Consider the following 15,228-nt stretch of genomic DNA (forward strand, 5'->3'; position numbering starts at 1 on the left):
ACATATAATAAGAATTCCCGAGTTCACAAGTAGGTTTTTAAAAAGATATTTTATTTAACCGAACTTATAAAATAGAACATAGGATATGATAATGAATTCCCCAACTCAATGTTAGAAAGTCTCAAACGGAACTGTCTTCTTGTTCTCGAGTTATTGATCTCGAGACCTCTGTTGGGAAGCTTAAAGCTTATCTCCTTAAGCTTTCGGCTTCGGCTGATATTTCGTCTTCGTGATTGAGTGATGATGGCTTCGGCTGAGAGGCGGTTGTGAGAGGCGTTGCTTTGGTGAGAGCGGCTGATAAGCGATGCGTTGGTCTATGTGTGGGAGGCTTGGGAGATGCGTCGGCTTGGATGAAACAGGCGGCCGCAGCTGGTGATTGGTGTCAGCTTTCATCTTGAGAACTCACTTGTTTACAAGAGTTCTCCCTTCTATTGGAGTGTGGGACTGATTCTGAATTAGTCATAGTGTGGAGTGTGGGAACGAGCTGATAACGTATTGGTCAGCGACGTTCTATTGCATTCCAGAGTTTTGGGTTGCATGGGACTTCCTGTTGATTTCGGTATGGACGAATCATGCGTTGTTTATTCAGGTGTTGGGGTATCTTCTTATATGTTTATCTTATTTCATATAGATGCGAATACATGGGTGTAAGGGTGAGTGCTGGGCATATGCATAACGTGTATGGGTGTGGGTGTGGTTATGAATATGTCAAGTGCTTAACGTATACTTAATGCGTATGTAGGTGTAGGGCAGAGAATTAAAATTATTTTATTTTTATTTATACCAATAATAAAAAAATTACTAAAATGTATTATGAATATATAAATTAACTATTTTTTATTTCTGTAAATTACAAAAAAAAAATACTAGAATAAAAAAAAAAATATATGGGAAACCTACTATTAATGAATTGCCTGATAAAAACGGTTACCTTGATAAGGTAAATTATGCATTCATTAACAGGTTTTGTTGTTTTTTTTATAAAACCTTTATATTTAATAGAACTAAACTATTTCTAAAAGTATCAAAAACTTTTGTGCGTCATACACCAAAATATATCAATTAATTATAATTATAAAAAGATAAGCTAACTAAGCTACTGGGTTCATACCCCATTTATAAAGGTTATAATCCTTTTCTTTTTAATTTTTAATGATTCTTCAAAAATTTAATTTATCACATTTATAATTATTGGGACATTAATTACGGTAACATTTAACTCTTGGTTAGGAGCTTGAATAGGTCTTGAAATTAATTTATTATCTTTTATCCCCCTGCTAAGAGATAGTAATAATAACACAACATCAACAGAAGCTTCTTTAAAATATTTCTTAACCCAAGCTTTAGCCTCAACTGTACTCTTGTTTTCTTCTATTATTCTTATATTAAAAAATAATAAATAATTAAATAAAATAAATATCGAAATTAACGACTCATTTACTTCAATAATTATTATATCAGCTTTACTGCTAAAAAGAGGAGCTGCTCCTTTTCATTTTTGATTCCCTAATATAATAGAAGGATTAACTTGAATAAACGCACTTATATTAATAACTTGACAAAAAATTGCTCCTTTGATATTTATTTCTTATTTAGATATTAAAAAATTTACTATTAGTTAGAGTAATTTTATCAGTAATAGTCGGAGCAATTGGAGGTTTAAACTAAACGTCTCTTCGTAAGTTAATGGCATTATCATCAATTAATCATTTAGGGTGAATATTAATAAGTTTAATAATTAGAGAGTCAATTTGATTAATTTATTTTTTATTTTATTCTTTTTTATCCTTTATTTTAACATTTATGTGAAAGGTTGTATTTAAATGTATGTTTATTAACGAGATATATAAGTAATGGATACAGCTTTGTTAGATATGTTTTTATAAGCGAAATACAACTGATTTAAGTACGACTGATTTTATTTACGACTGACGAAAACGACGACTGACCACGGAATGGCGAGAGGCCTCTGAGCGGCGTCGGCTGACGTTCTCGCGATCTCCTCTTTACTCTCTCTGCTCTCAGCTCTCTCTGGGAGGTCTGCACTTGTGTGCGCGACCCAGCCTTCTTACATTCGGCCATCCTGACATTCGTCATCCGTCCCGGATGACAACAGCTCCTCGTTTTCCTCGACAAACTTCCAAAGCTTGAGATTGTCACAACTAGTCGCTGTCACGTTTGGTCCTTCGATGTCCGGGGCTGCTTTCTTCACGTCGTATCGTCCGTTACGCTTGACGTTGACGATCTCATACGGACCAAGGTATGAACTCGCCAGCTTTCGACCAGCAACAAATTGGGTTCGCTTTACAGCGACGAGATCGACCAATCTGTAGCCATGCTCGACACGTCGTTTCTTGTCAAAGTTGGCCTTGTAGGTCTTCTGTGCTTGCTGTATATTCTGCCTGGCTTCATTTCGCATACATTAGACGGTCGTTGTTCAAAGTGACCTCTCACTCGAACCACTTTGACGGTTCCTCTGATGACAGCTTTGCTATGATCGAAAGGATTGAGCGGTTAACCCTTTCAACTACTTTGACCATTACCTCTGGCAACACCAGTTGTTGACCAGACATGTTCTACCATGTTAGCGCTGAGGAACTCAGCAAACGCGTTGGCCGTGAATGCAACGCCTCTGTCGCTTATCAGGCGCCTCGGAAATCCGAACACGTTGGACCATTCGCTCAGCTTCGTTATGACCTCTTCACAGCCTGTAGACTTCGTTGGAAACTGTTCAAAGGACCACATGTTATCGATCTCAAAGCAACACTGCGCATGTACACTGATGCTCCGAGGATCTATCGATACGAGTTTTTCGTGTGTCGTGTGCCTATATAATTCTCGTGAGCACGTCTCCATACATTTTTCTGTACACATTATTATCCTACTCAATAAATAACTGAAACAGGTTATGGGCCCAGGCACCCAGATAACTAAAACAGTGAGAAACAAAAAACATTGTTTGTGCTTAGTGAAAAGCAGTGTCGAAAAAAAAACGACTTAGACTCATTGGTGTGTGCGTGTGTGTACGGTAGAGAAAAGTGGAACAAAAATTTAAACAGACGTTCGTAGCGTGTTTTTTGATCAGAATTCTGCAGCGAGCCGGACCGTTGCCGTGGTTAAAAGTCCAAAATAAAGAAGTCCCAACAGATCAAGAAACACAAAAGCGAACGGAGACTCTAGTGTGTATACCAAGGCACAGAAAATTGTGCGTGTGTGTAGCTAACAAAATTCAACCGAGCAAAGGAGAAAAGGAAACTGAAAAAAAAAAGAAAAGAAAGAGACAAAAGTATTTTCCTCGTAGTTGCTTTGTGCATGAAACAAGCGACAGATTTATACATATGTACGTAAGCATTTGCACAGTCGGACAAAAACAATAAAAAATGAGTGGAAATATGAATTTCAATATTGAGAAACTGGACGAAAACAATTATAGCACATGGGAAGTTTTGATGAGAAGTGTTCTCATACAAAATGATTTGTGGCCAGTAGTAAGTGGTAAAATAGAGCTGAGTGAAAATGCAACTAATGAGCAACGCGCAGCTTTTGAGCTGAAAGATCAAAAGGCGTTGGCGTCAATATTACTTTGTGTTAAATCGACCCAACTGAACAATGTTAAAAATTGTGTATCATCTTCGCAGGCCTGGCAAAAGTTAAATGCAATTCACAGACCAAGCGGACCAGCAAGATGTGTACTGCTAATCAAACAGTTGTTGTCGCTGAAAATGTCGGAAGACATGAGTGCACAGGAATATTTGCACAAATTCCAGGTGGTACATGAGGCTTTAGCAGAGGTCAGCATAAAGGTTGATGAAAAGCTTTTATCTGTTGTTTTGCTAAATGGTCTGCCAAAATCGTATGAAAGTTTTGTTGTTGCGATTGAGACGCGGGATGATTTACCGAGCTTAAGTGTGCTAAAAATTAAAATTTCTGAAGAAGCGAATAGGCAGGAAGATATCGTTTACAAGGAAATAACAAGCAGCGCAGAACTACATGTTAGCCATGACAACAAAAACTTTAAGAAAAGCTTTAAGAAAGGCAAGAAGTGTTTTAATTGCGGAAAAGAAGGGCATTTTAAAACAGATTGTCGTGTCAAAAGAAAGCAAGAAGAAGTAAACAATAAGGGCGTAAGCTACAAAAGTGGAGAAAAATTGGGTACATTGCTTTGTGTAACCAAAGATACCAAAGTGGAACCTGAAAAATATGTACCAATTTTAAATGTTGCTAAGTCTGATGACCGGATGGTAAATGCATGGTGCATAGACAGTGGCGCAACGGCGCATTTATGTTGCGACAGGGATCGCTTTGTGTCGTTCACGGAAGATAATCAAAAAGTATTTTTAGCCGGCGGGAAATCACTTATTGCTGAAGGGCATGGAACTGTAAAAGTAAAGTTCGGTGATAGAGCGGTTACAATGGATAATGTTATCTTGGTACCAGATTTACAGTACAATTTTATATCAGTCGCAAAAGCATTAAGCAATGGCAAACAAGTTTTGCGATGATTTTTGAAAACGGAAATGTGTAAGTAAAGGCACATTTAGAAAATGGATTGTTTATGGTTAATGACAATCAGGAAAAGTGCATGAACATTGTAAATGTTGAGACAGATACATTTAAATGGCACAACAGGTTCGGTCATGTACATTTTGACGCACTAAAGGAAATGGCTAGTAAGGAGATGGTAATAGGTCTCAAGGGCATTTGCAACCCAAAAAAGGTATGTGCAACATGCGCAAAAAGTAAGATTTGCGTTCAACCATTTCAATCGAGCTCAAACAGGTCAAAGGGTGTACTAGACGTGATACATAGTGACGTATGCGGTCCAATGCAAAAGCAATCGATAGGAGGAAATCGATATTTCGCAACATTTATTGATGATTGTTCCAGATATGTATCAGTATATTTTCTAAAATCCAAAGATCAGGTTTTTGATGCTTTTAAAGTGTTTAAAAGTCAAGTTGAGTGCCAAACTGGGAAACAAGTTAAAGTTCTACGAAGCGACAATGGCCGAGAATACATTTCAAACGTTTTTGATAAGTATCTGAAAGAAAATGGAATAATAAGAAACTTAACAGTGCCATATACACCGCAACAAAACGGAGTTGCAGAAAGGGCGAACAGAACATTGGTTGAAATGGCAAGAAGTATGCTGTTGCATTCTGGGTTGAGTGAATGCTATTGGGCTGAAGCGATTCGAACTGCCGCGTATTTGCGAAATAGAGTGGCAACAAGTTCCCTGAATGGTGTTACACCATTTGAAATCTGGACAGGTAGAAAGCCAGTGGTATCGCACTTGAGAGTTTTTGGCTCAGTAGCAATTGCTTTAGATAAAACTAAGAAATCAAAGTTCGCACAAAAAGGTTTTGAGTATGTAATGGTGGGATACTCCGATACGGCCAAAGCATATCGATTGGTCAGTAAAGAAAACAGAAAACTCGTAGAGAGTAGGGATGTCATTTTTGTAGAACCTGAAGGGGACAGACTAGAGCCATCAGATTCTAATGACATGGCATCAGTTGAGGTTCAACAAAACCAGGACTCTGAATACGATATAGAAAACGAGTCATCTACAGATCCAGAAAATGCACCAGAGATTCAGGAGGAGAATAGGTCCGATAACGAAATTATTGCATTTCCAGAACCCAAGAGAGGACCAGGTCGTCCATCCATCGTACGTACGGGCAAACCAGGAAGACCGAGGAAAGAGTATCATATGCTCAATGCGATACTAGCAGCAGACGTACAAGTTCCTCAAAACTACGAAGAAGCTGAACGGTCAACTGAAGGTGAGCTATGGAAAGCATCCATGAAGGACGAGTACGAATCCCTCGTCAAGAATGGCACGTGGTCGCTTACTGAATTGCCTAGCGACATGAGGGCTATTGGATGCAGATGGGTTTACGCTGTCAAGTCAAATCCGGATGGAAGCGTGAACAGACTGAAATCACGTTTGGTAGCAAAAGGTTGTAACCAACGCTACGGGATCGACTACAAGGAGACATTCGCACCGGTTGTTCGCCATGCAACTATCAGGTTGATAATTGCACTTGCAGTCGAACATGGCCTCCACCTACATCAAATGGATGTTGCAACCGCATATCTAAACGGAGAACTGCAAGATGAGGTCTTTATGAGGCAACCCAAAGGCTTCGTCAGCGTTGATTATCCAAATCACGTTTTGAGGATTCACAAGAGCATATATGGGCTTAAACAGTCAGGAAGAGTTTGGAACTCTATGTTAGATGCAACGCTGCGACGCATTGGATTTGTGCCGACTGCCAATGAACCATGCCTCTATTATAGACCAGGTAATAATATGTGTCTATTAGCTGTCTACGTAGATGACATTATTTTGGCGTGCAACGACCTGGACGATCTATCTGATATCAAAACAAAGATCGCAGCAGAATTTGACGTAGTTGACATCGGGCCTATGCAGTACTTCCTAGGTATTGAAGTGAAACGTGAAGGCAGTACTGGAGCAATTTCAATCAGCCAACGGAAGTACATTAGAGAATTGCTCGAACAGTACAACATGAACGATTGTCGACAGACGCCCACGCCGCTGGAAGCTGGTTACCAGGTGTCATGCAACAGAGAGGACTGCCGCAAGGTCGACATGACATCGTTTCAAAAGCTAATTGGGGAGTTATCTTATCTTGCAGTTATGACTCGTCCGGACATTGCTCATTCAGTGAACAAGTTGGCACAACGCAACAAGGATCCCCATTCCGAGCATGAAGCGGCAGCTAAGCATATCCTTCGATATCTAGCCAAAACTATCGACTGGGAAATATGCTACACAAAACAAGGCAAGGCAATTGAGTGTTTTGTCGATGCAGATTGGGCAAGTGATATGACAAACCGCAAGTCATTCACTGGCTATGTATGCACCTTGGCAGGAGGAGCGATTTCTTGGGAGTCAAGAAAGCAATCGACAGTCGCGCTTAGTTCCACGGAGGCTGAGTACATCGCCTTATCATCTGCAGCAAAGGAGGCGATATACTTTCGAAACCTACTCATCGACTTGAAGCTGATGTCCAAAGAGTCAGCTATTCAGATGTACGGTGACAACATAGGAGCACAGCAGCTGGCTAGAAACCCTATGTTTCATGCACGTACAAAACACATCGACGTCAAGGTTCATCATGTTCGAGAGGTTCTCAAGAGAGGTGAAGTCGACATTGCGTATCTACCAACCGATGAAATGATAGCAGATGTCCTTACAAAGAACTTAGCCAAAGTTAAACATCATAAATTTGTATTCGCCTTTGGCTTAAAAGAACGTTTATAATTTGCCTTGACATGTATTCGAATGCTAGTTTAAGTAGCATTAAGTATGTTTAAATGTTGTAAGCATGCGTTGTGTTGAGGAGGAGTGTTCAAAGTGACCGCCACGATATATAAGTTATCGATCTCAAAGCAACACTGCGCATGTACACTGATGCTCCGAGGATCTATCGATACGAGTTTTTCGTGTGTCGTGTGCCTATATAATTCTCGTGAGCACGTCTCCATACATTTTTCTGTACACATTATTATCCTACTCAATAAATAACTGAAACAGAAACAGCCAGACAAACTTTGAAAACCCATCCACTACTGCCAGTATAAACTTATACTGCTTAGACGTCGCATCCATCGGCCACCTTGTCGATGCAATGCAAGAGGCCTTCTTGCTTGCCGGTTTTTTTGCTGTGAATAATACAACTTATACAGTTAGATATGAAATTATTTACCTTCCCCTCTAAGTGGGGGATGTAAAACTGCTGCTGAATACTGTGCATCGTCTTTGTCGTTGCCAAGTGACCAGTGTCATGTGCAGTCTTGATCACCTCGCGCTCCATCTGTTTCGGGACTACCAGTAGCTCGTGTCCAACAACTTCTTTATAAAGTAGTCCACCTTTCAGCTTGTAGTTCTCATATGCACCGTTTTGTAGAACTCGAACAATTGCTCTTATCCCATCGTCGCTCTGCTGTGCCTTCTTTAAACGTGATGATCTTTCTGATGTAACGACGTAGACTTGAGGATAACGACTTAGAGAGTCCACATGCTTCATTTTGTCTGCCGCTCGATGTTCCATTTCGAAGTCGAAGTCCTGCAAATGGAGCACCCATTGCGCCACTTCTCTTGGTATGTCAAGCTTACTCGTCGTCTGCTTAAACGCGATACAATCCGTGACCAGCTTAAACCTTATCCCCAGCAAATAATGTCTAAACTTTTTCAATGCCAGATATGCAGATTTGACCTCGAGTATGTAACTATGTTGCTTTGATTCAGCTTGCATCGTCTTCTTGCTCCAGAAATAAACCGGGTGAAGCTTACCATCGAACGACTGCAATAGAACTGCGCCGTATCCATCTTTGGACGCGTCAGTGTGAAGCTCGGTTGGCGCATCCCTTATGTAAATTCGTAAAACAGGCTCCGTTACAAGAATGGATTTCAACTGTTTGATCGCCTGTTCTTCCTCTGGTCCTATCTTAAAATCGACGTCTTTTTTTAAGAGATTTGTAAGCGGACGTGCTACCTGCGCATATTGTGGTACAAACTTGCGAAAAAATCCTGTAAGCCCCAGGAATGCTTGGATGGCCTTGACGTTTTTCGGCATAGCAAAGCGATTTACAGCAGAACACTTCTCTTCTCCTGGCCAGATTTGACCATTTTCGATAATGTGTCCCAAGAACTTAATACGCCGCTGCAGAAAACTACATTTTTTCCACTTAATCTTCATTCCATACGAAGCTGCTTTCTCTAGAACTTTCTTTGTTTTGGTCATGCATTCTCCGACGTCGTTGGCATAAATAATTATGTCATCCATGTACAGCTGCATAACGTCTTCATTGATAAGCGGCTGGAATATGTGATTTACAAACCGTATGAAAGCTGCTGGGGAGTTTGTAAAGCCGAACGGCGCCTTGTTGAATTCAAAAAGTCCTTCACGAGTAACAAACGCAGTGTAAGCTTTGCTATTCTCTTCCACGGGCACATGGAAAAACCGATTTTCCAAGTCCATAATGCTGAAAAACTTTGCTGCTTTGAGTTTTTCCAGAACGTCGTCCATCATCGGCACGGGAAAGCGATCTTTCAACACCATGCTATTCAGTTTCCGATAGTCAACGCAGACTCTCAACGTGTGATCTTTTTTCTTGACTATTACGATTCTGCTCGCTACGTGAGACGTTGATTTGCGCACAATACCCAGATCGAGCCACTCCTCAATCTGCTTCTTTACAGCTGCTGCTTCATCTCCAGACAAACGGCTTGGCGACTGGCAAAACGGTTTTATAACTCCATCTGGAACGATCTTCAGCTCTATTGGACATATAATGGGTACTTCGGCTGACTTATAACTGCTTTCCACTAGCTGCTCGATGTTCTTCTGATATTGGGGTGGAGCATCAAAATTACCTGGAGTTTCGATGACATTATAAACCATTTATACTCTTCTTCCGACTTTTTCTGCTGTTCCAGGCTTAGAAAAGAGACTCCGTTTAAATCGGCCTTAATGAAATCGTAGCCCAAAATTCCATCACATTCCATCGAATTGTTTGGAACCACCAGAAACTTATGCTCGGTTCGCAGCTGATCCACTTCTATGTCGGCGTTAAAAAATCCAATTGGCTTTGTATTCTTGTTTCCCAGGCCACGCAAGGTTGTTGCACTTTCCAGCATCTGCACACCGTTCAAATTTTTGAATACTCCTTCTCTGACCAAGGTCACGTCCGACCCAGTGTCAACCAGGCACTCCACTTCACATTCGTTTACAAGTATTGTCTTGAAGCGACTGCGATCCATAATTAGATTCACCCTTCCATCTTTCTTCGGACAATTACGGGAAATATGTCCGTACTCGTTGCAACGGAAGCATTTGGTATCAGCTGTACACGACATTCGTTTGTGATCCGGAGAACCGCAATTGAAACAGTATTCTTTTCTGCCTTCAGGCACCGTCGCTTTACTTTTGTACACCACTGTGCTCTTGTCATCGCTGGGTTTTCCTTGAACTAGCTCGTAAATGGCATACTCTTCCTTAAGGGCTTTATACGACCGGCACCGATGCATCGCGATTTTAAACTCGTTTTTTATTTGCAACCCGTCTACGATATAGCGCAATACTGCTTCCTCTTCAACACTGCCGACGCTTGCCAACTTTTTCATGCTTAGCATATACTCATGGAATGTCTCCGACTTCAGCATTTTACGATTTCTCAACATTTGGTGAATATCCGCACTATTTGTACTCTTTTCGAATTCGCTTATTAATCTGTCTTTCAGATCGTCAAAATTAGACACGCACTCGGATTCCAAAAAAAGCTTAGCAGCGCCACACATCTTGCCTCGGGCCTGAACATATTTTTGTTTATGCGACAGTTCGTAAGCCTCCGCATTATTCTCGAAAATGTCGAACCACTGTTGCACAGGGATAGAGTATCCATCGAAGTCGCTCAGAATTTTCTCGAAATTACTCGCCGATATTTTCACTTGATTATCTCTGCGTTCATCTACCTCTATTTTCAGGGTTAACAGTTGCATCATTTGTTGCACCCTGGCGTCGATGTTTGCCACGCTTCCCTCAGCCATTGCTACCTTGTTTTCTTCTGGGATCAGCCCGGTTTCGCGATCTAGCTCCGTCTCGGACAAATTTTCATCCAGCAGCAGCAGATTCTCCTTTTCGATTCTTGTTTCCACTTCGTTGATTTTTTTCGACGGCGTACGTCTGGTTCTCGGCATTTTCCTTTTTATTTTACGTTTGTGTATGTATTGCGAGCGACGCGACTGAGCTGTTATTTTCTTTCTTCTTGCGAACCGACACAACGAGTACCCACAACAACGACGTCGACCGAACCGTTCTCTTTCGTTCTTTTTTTCCGAATGTCTGTGTTCGTGTGTGTATTACGAGCAGACAAAACAGCGAGCAAGCGAACCGAACTGTTCTCTTTCGTTACTTTTCGACGATCGTATGTATATTACGCACCGACACAAAACAACCCCCGAAAATAACGAGGTTGACCGAACTATTTTTCGCTCCTTTTCTGTTCTTTCGTATGTGTATGTGTATGCACGCCGCAACACAAAATTTGAATTTCGCAACAATTTTTCGCTTTTTGGGCAAATACTGTAATTTCACAACTGTTCGACTGTACAACTTTACGACTTTACTTCTTTTTTTTTTTTTTTGAAATCACAATAAAATGCTCCATCCACTTTAGGAAACTTTTTCACTTATCATTACTAACCGCGCATTCAAAACAGGACGAGCCCCCAAATGTGAAAGGTTGTATTTAAATGTATGTTTATTAACGAGATATATAAGTAATGGATACAGCTTTGTTAGATATGTTTTTATAAGCGAAAGACAACTGATTTAAGTACGACTGATTTTATTTACGACTGACGAAAACGACGACTGACCACGGAATGGCGAGAGGCCTCTGAGCGGCGTCGGCTGACGTTCTCGCGATCTCCTCTTTACTCTCTCTGCTCTCAGCTCTCTCTGGGAGGTCTGCACTTGTGTGCGCGACCCAGCCTTCTTACATTTATATTCAATATTTTTAAACTATTCCATTTAAATCAATTATTTTCTTGATTTGTCAATAGAAAATTTTTAAAATTCACTTTATTTCTAAATTTTTTATCTTAAGGGGGATTGCCCCCATTTTTAGGATTTTTACCAAAATGTCTTGTAATTCAACAATTAACATTATGCAACCAATATTTTTCATTAACAATTATAATAATATCTACATTAATTACTTTTTTTTTTATTTACGAATTTGTTATTCAGCATTTATACTAAATTATTACGAAAATAATTGAACGATTAGTACACAATTTAATAATATAAATACAAATTTATACCTAATTTATACTTTTTTTTTCAATTTTTGGGTTACCTTTAATTACTTTATTTTTTTTATACTTTAAGGCTTTAAGTTAATAAAACTAATAGCCTTCAAAGCTGTAAATATAGGAATTCCTTTAAGTCTTATTAAATTTTACTCCTTCAAAATTGCAGTTTGATGTCATTGTTGACTATAAGACCATTGATTAAGAAGAATAACTCTTATAAACAAATTTACAATCTATCGGCTAAACTTCAGCCACTTAATCGCGACAATGATTACACTACTCGACAAAATCGAACTTTTTTTTCCTCAAGGATCCAAACCGACTTTTTCTGATAGATATGGGGATTTAAAATTTTTTAAAGAATTATGGTTTTTTTTCTATGGCAGAACTTTTTTTTAAGAATTTTTGAAGTCTGGTATTTTTTTTAAAGCTTTTTTTAGAGGTAGCGCTTGTTTTTTTCACATAGCTCTAGTATCTTACGTCTGGTTGTAAAAACTTTGCTATTTTGAAAAGGTAATTAAAACAGCTAGAAGTTAAGCCTAAATACTTTGTGATTTCAGCTTACCGTCTGGGAAATATAAAGCATTGAAATGCAAAAATGATGATTTTTGTGCGGTATTTTTTACGAAATTTTGACTTTAAAAACTCAGGAAAAGTCGAAAAAAAATTATATCTTGTGTCCTCTATTTTTTTGTGTACAGTGCGTTAATTTGGCGTCGTTTAAGGTATCGCTCATTAAAATCTATGGAGAGACTTTGGAGCTAAAATTCGTTAACCAAACCTAAAATACGAAAAAAATGAACAAAAAATACCTTTTGGAAGGTTGCGAGCCCAACTGCCAATTGGGAACAAAGCAAACGAACAAGAGTTGTACATTTGGTACCTGATCGCAGTATGCCTGTGTATCTGGTTTACTATTATTTTTCAACTCTATCGAAATTCTCACATCAATCGGCCACGATTTAACCGTTTCATTTTGATAAGATAGATCTATTACAATAATCGGAGCCTTAGAATAGAAATCATTTGGACTCAATAGTGGGAATGACTCACGATTGTAGTAGCTAGACTGAAAATTTTAGTACATGTCATAGAGATGAGCATACCGATATGTGGTGAAATCAATATTTAAATCATCATACGGAAATGATTCAGAATTCAAATGCATTTTCAGGTTTGATAAATAAACACTCCCTTTTGTGTAAATGTTATAAGCGCAAATCGAGGTCGTTCCCTATTAGCTGCTAACTTAACATTCCAAACATGATGTGTACCCTCAGAAAGTTTCGGATTAATATACGTATCCCAAATACGGAATGCTATTGGTATATTAACACCACTTTTTATGATATCATACATTTTTATCTTAGCAGTATCACTGGGTGTTATGTGAGGAATTTTCCAGGCTATATTTGTAATTTCTAAATGGTATTCTTTTCCAGAGGTGTCTTTTTTGAGAAATACATCATCCAAATTTTTAGAAACTAACAGAATGAGTTCATGTTTATAGTTTAACAAAACCTTCTTATAGTCCTCTGCAAATCCCATTAAACATTTCAAGGGTAGTGAAAAATTAAATTTGCTAGCTACCACAAAATTACCAGAAGAACCACTCCAACCCGAGTTTTACATTTTCTTGTTCTCAGGTAGAATTAGAGAGACAAAGTTTTTTAATGTTGAAGTAACACCAAGAAATCTTGTTTTGTCGACTTCACAACCATTTATTTCGTATCTTATTTGTTTCAGTTATTTATTGAGTAGGATAATAATGTGTACAGAAAAATGTATGGAGACGTGCTCACGAGAATTATATAGGCACACGACACACGAAAAAACTCGTATCGATAGATCCTCGGAGCATCAGTGTACATGCGCAGTGTTGCTTTGAGATCGATAACTTATATATCGTGGCGGTCATTTTGAACACTCCTCCTCAACACAACGCATGCTTACAACATTTAAACATACTTAATGCTACTTAAACTAGCATTCGAATACATGTCAAGGCAAATTATAAACGTTCTTTTAAGCCAAAGGCGAATACAAATTTATGATGTTTAACTTTGGCTAAGTTCTTTGTAAGGACATCTGCTATCATTTCATCGGTTGGTAGATACGCAATGTCGACTTCACCTCTCTTGAGAACCTCTCGAACATGATGAACCTTGACGTCGATGTGTTTTGTACGTGCATGAAACATAGGGTTTCTAGCCAGCTGCTGTGCTCCTATGTTGTCACCGTACATCTGAATAGCTGACTCTTTGGACATCAGCTTCAAGTCGATGAGTAGGTTTCGAAAGTATATCGCCTCCTTTGCTGCAGATGATAAGGCGATGTACTCAGCCTCCGTGGAACTAAGCGCGACTGTCGATTGCTTTCTTGACTCCCAAGAAATCGCTCCTCCTGCCAAGGTGCATACATAGCCAGTGAATGACTTGCGGTTTGTCATATCACTTGCCCAATCTGCATCGACAAAACACTCCATTGCCTTGCCTTGTTTTGTGTAGCATATTTCCCAGTCGATAGTTTTGGCTAGATATCGAAGGATATGCTTAGCTGCCGCTTCATGCTCGGAATGGGGATCCTTGTTGCGTTGTGCTAACTTGTTCACTGAATGAGCAATGTCCGGACGAGTCATAACTGCAAGATAAGATAACTCCCCAATTAACTTTTGAAACGATGTCATGTCGACCTTGCGGCAGTCCTCTCTGTTGCATGACACCTGGTAACCAGCTTCCAGCGGCGTGGGCGTCTGTCGACAATCGTTCATGTTGTACTGTTCGAGCAATTCTCTAATGTAGTTCCGTTGGCTGATTGAAATTGCTCCAGTACTGCCTTCACGTTTCACTTCAATACCTAGGAAGTAATGCATAGGCCCGATGTCAACTACGTCAAATTCTGCTGCGATCTTTGTTTTGATATCAGAAAGATCGTCCAGGTCGTTGCACGCCAAAATAATGTCATCTACGTAGACAGCTAATAGACACATATTATTACCTGGTCTATAATAGAGGCATGGTTCATTGGCAGTCGGCACAAATCCAATGCGTCGCAGCGTTGCATCTAACATAGAGTTCCAAACTCTTCCTGACTGTTTAAGCCCATATATGCTCTTGTGAAGCCTCAAAACGTGATTTGGATAATCAACGCTGACGAAGCCTTTGGGTTGCCTCATAAAGACCTCATCTTGCAGTTCTCCGTTTTAGATATGCGGTTGCAACATCCATTTGATGTAGGTGGAGGCCATGTTCGACTGCAAGTGCAATTATCAACCTGATAGTTGCATGGCGAACAACCGGTGCGAATGTCTCCTTGTAGTCGATCCCGTAGCGTTGGCTACAACCTTTTGCTACCAAACGTGATTTCAGTCTGTTCAC

General features: G+C 39.6%; 1 pseudogene; it reads left to right on the plus strand.

The window, feature by feature from the left end:
- Nucleotides 1-905: 905 nt before the first annotated feature.
- On the plus strand, nt 906-11,939 carry LOC121405386 (annotated as a pseudogene).
- Nucleotides 11,940-15,228: the final 3,289 nt, after the last annotated feature.

The sequence above is a fragment of the Drosophila obscura genome, unplaced genomic scaffold (genome assembly GCF_018151105.1).
Source record: "Drosophila obscura isolate BZ-5 IFL unplaced genomic scaffold, ASM1815110v1 contig_95, whole genome shotgun sequence".
Classification (NCBI taxonomy): Eukaryota; Metazoa; Arthropoda; class Insecta; order Diptera; family Drosophilidae; genus Drosophila; species Drosophila obscura.